Source organism: Nematolebias whitei, chromosome 3 (assembly GCF_014905685.2).
Source record: "Nematolebias whitei isolate Nwh7 chromosome 3, NemWhi1, whole genome shotgun sequence".
Lineage (NCBI taxonomy): Eukaryota > Metazoa > Chordata > Actinopteri > Cyprinodontiformes > Rivulidae > Nematolebias > Nematolebias whitei.
Window position 1 is genome coordinate 47942612 of NC_056500.1, and position 6172 is coordinate 47948783.

The following is a 6172-nucleotide window of genomic DNA, read 5'->3' on the forward strand; positions in this document are numbered from 1 at the left end:
GCACAGCCTGTCAGCGCGTGCTCCCGACAGGAGTCGCTGTGTCAGCTCTTCGAAATACAACGATGAACTCCTAAAGATGATTATTTGTTTGCTGCAGATTAAAGCAAAGGTGTGTCTCTGTTCACTTTTATTTTTATTTTTTCATAAACTCGCGATATTCTCTCCGTGAGTGTCGGTCTTACTGAAATGTGATAAATCTGTGGACCATGTTTGTCTGAATCATCACACGTGCTGCTCTTTTTATTGTCCCAGAACCTTCAGAGATCAAACAGATCATATATACAAACTATCAAACCCAACAAATGTGATTACAGTGACAGGACTCCCAGCATTGTATTATTATTTTTTGTTATAACATTTTTATATTAAAATATATATTATAGGAAGCATAGGCGTCACAACCAATGTGTCCCCCAAATATTACCTTAGATATGTTGTTTTTATAGCCATAAATAATAGTAATCATAATAATTTTGTGCTATTTGAACAGTTCATATACCAAAACGTTCAGCTCTTTCAGGAGACTATGACTTTAGCTTTTAGAGATATTTAGCCTTTTCTGATTTAGAATTTTATTGATTCTGATTGTGTTTATGTTTTTGTTATTATTGTTCCTTGACTTTTGACACAAGGCCATCAGATCTGATTTAGTATTTCATTGTTTCTAATTATGTTTTCTGTTTTATATTTTATTCCATGCGCTGTAAATATATCTTGTTACTTTTTATTAGATGTTGTGATATTTTTGTTAAGCACTTTGGTAACAGTTTCTGTTTTAAATGTGCTCTATAAATAAATATGACTGGACTTTTCTGCCATTTTGGCTCTCATTGAAAATGAATGGAGCTCAGTTAAGGTTTATATTTTAACAGGATTTTTTTTTTCTTTTGAAATCACTTTGTCTCACTCTGGAATTACATTTATATGATTCAAGCTCATGCAGTCATTGTAACCTTGATATATGTTTGTTAACATAATTTTTTTTAAACAATTTTTCTTCAAAAACAAATATTTTCACTCCACGTTTAGTAACAGCAACACAGAAACTTCCATCACATCATTGTAATCAATAAATGAAAAATGAAACATTTTTACCTGGTTTAATGAAACACATCTTTGTATTCAACATTAAAATTTAACATTAAATATTTATCAAAAATGTATATGTTGTACCGGTGGTATGTTTACAAGTTAAAACCAGGGCAACAGCACACGCATGTAAACTTTTATAACTGAGTACATATATACATCGTAAGGATTGTGTGTTTACAATACATATACAATATAATATTTACAGTAACATGTACTAAAACCAAAACACAAAACTGTGTACAATACCATTTTAGTCAAGGCCAAAGTAACTTTAATTTACATGCTGCACAAACATGTTTCCCTTTTCTGCCTCTACGTGGCCTCTTCAGACACTTTTGATGCTTCCACCTCAGACACACATCACATCCAAACTGAACAGGGGAAAAACTATTTAAATAAACAGTAATTCATTATATTGTTTTTGAAAATTACTATCACAGCATGTCATTCTGCTTTTTTTCCCCACAATGATTTGAATGATGTCAAACCACTCAGAAACATACAAACACCACAGAGTGCACCATCTATCATTCCACAACAGTGGCAAAGATCAGTCAAGTTGTCTACATGCAATAAAAACTTAAGATATATAGAGCAAAATAAAATGTCCAGACCATACAGGAGTCTGTCATCGCGTACAAAAAGACAAAAGGACAGTTATTATCCACAAGCTGTCAGATTACTAAACTCTTGATAAATAACACTGAACAACTGGCAATAACTAATAATTCAACCTCAATGTCTCTACCTGTGCAATAACCTGCCACACAACCAGTGTGGTATATGTTGATTATGTGCAGTATATATATATATATATATATATATATGTATATGTGTGTGTGTGTGTGTATCATGTGCATTTTAGCTTATAATACAACCTCTCGAAATACTTATTAATTCAAATTCATCCTGCTGCACCATTCTACCATGTTGTTGCTCACTATCTCTCTTTAGGACATTGTAAATATTTTAATTACTTTTTTCACTTTTTGGTACTTTTTTTTGTGTACTCTTATTGCATGCTTTTAGTATTTCTTGTTTGTTCTTTGAATTTTTAGCGAGTCAAATCGGTTCTTCTCATCCTAAACATTTCATTGTACAGGGCCGGCTGTGGCTGAGTGGTTAGAGCAGTCATCCTCCAATGCGAGAGTTACCATACCATACCACTTTATTTATAAAGCACTTAAAACAGCGACAAGGCCAACCAAAGTGCTGTACAGACAAAACAACAGGTAACACACAAAGCAAAACACAAAATGAGGTAAATCAGAATATAGACATAAAAATGATGCAGATAATGACGACAAACCAGTGTAGAGCGTACAGGATCAAAACACAGATCATCTTGTGTTGAAAGCTACTGAATAGTAGTGAGTTTTTAAACGGGACTTGGAAACCGAGAGGGAGGGGGCCTGTCTGACAAGCAGAGGTAACTCGTTCCAAAGTCTTGGTCCAGCTACAGAGAAGGCCCTGTCACCTCTGCGCTTAAGACGAGTTCCTGGAACTGTGAGGAGCAACTGGTCCGCTGTCCTCAGGGAACGTGGTGGGACATACGGTTGTAGCAAATCAGAGAGATGGGGGGTGGGTGGGGCAACACTGTTCAGTGATTTGTAGACATACATGAGTTAGGGGTTTGAATCCACCAGCAGTCACATGTTGAAGACGCTGAACCCCTCATAGCCTCTGATGTGTGTCCCATCAGTGTATGAATGTGATCTATTACAAAAGCACTGATTAGGCTCATTAGAATGATTTGTTCAATTAGCTTTGTAGAGGTGTATGAATGGGTAAATGAGGACACAGACTGTAGTGTAAAGCGCTTTGAGTATCTTGAAATAAGTAGAAAGGCGCTATATAAGTACAGTCCGTTTACCATTTACTGTTCAAACCCTGTATTAACTATGACAAATAAACACAACTTGAACTTGAGAACACGCAAACAGGCCGTGCGCGCTCCCGCGGCGGTTACCACTGTTTTGGGCAGAGCATCACTTTATGGCACAACACCGACCGCTGCCTTGGCCCCGCCCAGCGGAGTAGAGCGTGCGCATCATAAATCGTGGCGCCGGCTGGGGGTTCTTTGAAGACCCCGCCCGGACAGTTTACTGTCGGCTCGGTTCGGCTGAGGAGGATCCTGCGGACAGAGGAGAAGGGTCAACCAGAACCAGCGCTCGGGTCCAACACCAATAACGAGGTGAGCTTTCTGAGCGGACGATGTGGTTCTGGAGTTGTTTCAGCTCGACTTGTTCACTTTCTTACTGGAGTAATCAGCGCGCGGAGGAAAGTGGACGCGTTTCTGTCAGCCGCAGCACGAGACGTCTCCTGTATTGATCTTGAACATTTTCAGGACGTATTTGAGCTCGCAGCTCAAAACTTAGCGGCTTGTGTTGAATTCTCTCCGGCTCTCAGCTTCTCTGACTCTGGGAGCGCTTTTCATTAATTTGAGCACCTCGTTAAAAAAGAACATTCCTGCATTGCGGCTCGTGTTTTTCCACGTCCCACATGCCACACAGCTCCCACTGTGCCTGCAGCTGCCTGCCTGCGTTTTCCTCCCATGTCCCATTTTGGGATCTCTGAGATTCAGACAAAGTTTCCTGTCAGGAAGCGACAGAAGGAAATGGCCTGGTCGGTCCTGGTCCAGAGGCTGACTCATCCAGCAGGACAGTTTACTGACAAACACTTAGAGCAAGTTCTGCAGAACCAAGGACACCTCACCCACTCTCTCTCTGCCCCCCATCATTTCAAGACTTTTGAAGAGTCTCACTTTAAAAAGATTAACTTTAAGAAACAAAACACATGTAACACTTGGGTTGTACACTGAAAACCAAAAGGTGAAAAGTAGCAAAACGCTTAAGAAGCATAATAACTCAATAATAAGTGGATACTAGTGGATTTTAAAAAAGAACAGTGTTTTTGAAGGAACTAAAGAAGTCTGGTTGCAGTTAAGAGAAAGTATTTATAAACGGGTAAAAAAAAAAGTTGTTCTAAGACGCACAGATCCACTTTGTTTTTGGTGTGTTCAGACTAGCCATTAGCTCATCAGTTCTGTCAAGCGTAAGCGCTTTTTATCCAAACTAAGGTCCCTCAAAGAGCTGTCGCCAGGTAATGTATTAAATGCTTATACCTGTTCTGTAAAAGTAAAGAAGTACTGAAAGTACTATGTGTTGCCATCAGTGTATGTTTCTGGTGAAATTAGTTCTCTGCATTTAACCCATCACACCTGAGGTACCCCCCAGGTGGAGACTGGGCAGCTATGTAAGCACCCGGGAAGCAGTTAGGGATTAGGTGTCTTGCTTAAGGACACCACGATGTGAGCATGGCCGGGAGTTGACCCTGCAACTTTCTGGTCCCAATTCAGCTGCCTGAGTTCTTGTGACTCAATGAGACTACCTGTATAAATAAAGGGTAAATTAAAAATAAAAGAAACATATTTAGTTTATGGTACATTGAAAACAGTGTCTACTATAGAATTCAGCAAATAGAGCACCCCCCCCCCGCACCCCCACACACACACAAATTGTGTTTTTCAATCATTTTCTCCTTCATATTTTTTGTTTGTTTCTGTTATTCTAAATATTTGTTTTTACGTTTTTGTATATTTGACTCCAGTAGTTAATGGCAAAGTCATAAACTATTGAATACTTTGTGGTGATCTGAGCTGCAGCAAGTCTAAGCAGCTAAAAGCCTTATATGGAAGTGCAACAATAAGTGTTTGCATGAAGCTTCACAGTTGAAGTGTTAGGATGTTTTATGTGTGGTACATGACAAGTCAAATATTACAGTATTTTGACTTGAACCCATCCATCCATCATCTTTACCTGCGTTTTTCCTTTTCGGTTCCCAAGTTCACAATTCATTGTGTACTTTATTCTCAAGTTCCTGCTGGATATCTCCAACTGATGCTATTTGGGTAAATGTTCCTTGGCTTTTTACTGTCAGCCATCATAAAACAGTTAAGTGTCAACAACTGTGTATTGGCTTCTCTAAACCCGCCCTGTCATTATGGTGCTGGGATGGAAGAATCAATAAAGACATTCTATATGAAATCTTAATCGATGTTTAAAAGCAGGTCCTCTGAAAGCCAGACATGCTTTTAGAAAGCTACTCAGCAGAAGTACTTTACAGTAGAACTTATTATGAATGCAGGTACTAATGAGATAGTACATGTCATTATTCAGATATTATGGTCATAAATCAGTGGTGTAGATAAACCAAACACTTCACACGTTGCCTTGGTTTGAAACCCACCAGCTCTGTCAGGGAGAAACAGGATACGTGCAGCTGCAGCTCTTTATGGAAGGTGACCCCATGTGGGCAGACTGCTTTATTATGGGTTCTTTTTTTTCTCATTGAGGTTAACAAAGTCAGTGTGGATCGTCTTTGTTTAAAACTTTAACAGTAACTGTGGGCATCAGCCTTGTTTGTTTATTAACAAAATATGTAAAGAACCATAGTATTCACTGGAACCAGCCCATAGACTTTTAGAGCTGCCCCAATTCAAGATGGAGTCATTCACATTACCCAACAGAAGAAGCTATAACAAAGTCCATGCGCAATAATCCAGGTATACAAACCGTAATCCAAAAAAGTTGGGACAATAAGCAAATTGTGAATAAAAACTGAATGCAATGATGTGGAGATGGCAAATGTCAATATTTTATTCATAATATAACATAGATGACAGATCAAAAGTTTAATCTGAGTAAATGTAACATTTTAAAGGAAAAATATGTTGATTCAAAATTTCAGTGTCAACAAATCCCAAAAAAGTTGGGACAAGTAGCAATAAGTGGCTGGAAAAAGGAAATTGCGCATATAACGAACAGCTGGAAGACCAATTAACACTAATTAGGTCAATTGACAACATGATTGGGTATAAAAAGAGCTTCTCAGAGTGTCAGTGCCTCTCAGAAGCCTAGATGGTAAGAGGATCACCAATTCCACCATTGTTGCGCAGAAAGATAGTGCAGCAATACCAGAATGGTGTTACCCAGCGTAAAATAGCAAAGACTTTTCAGTTATCATCATCAACCGTGCATAACATCATCAAAAGATTCAGAGAATCTGGAACAATCGCTGT

At 38.6% G+C, this 6172-nt stretch overlaps 1 protein-coding gene across 2 annotated transcripts in view; it reads left to right on the plus strand.

Moving 5' to 3' along the window:
- The first annotated feature begins 3180 nt into the window (after positions 1-3180).
- Positions 3181-6172, plus strand: part of lrrc8c (leucine rich repeat containing 8 VRAC subunit C) — a 52555-nt gene continuing 49563 nt past the window's right edge. For both annotated transcript variants that reach the window (XM_037698307.1, XM_037698308.1), the window contains exon 1: positions 3181-3286. The gene's annotated coding sequence lies outside the window, so the exon portion shown is untranslated. The remainder of the gene's footprint in view (positions 3287-6172) is intronic.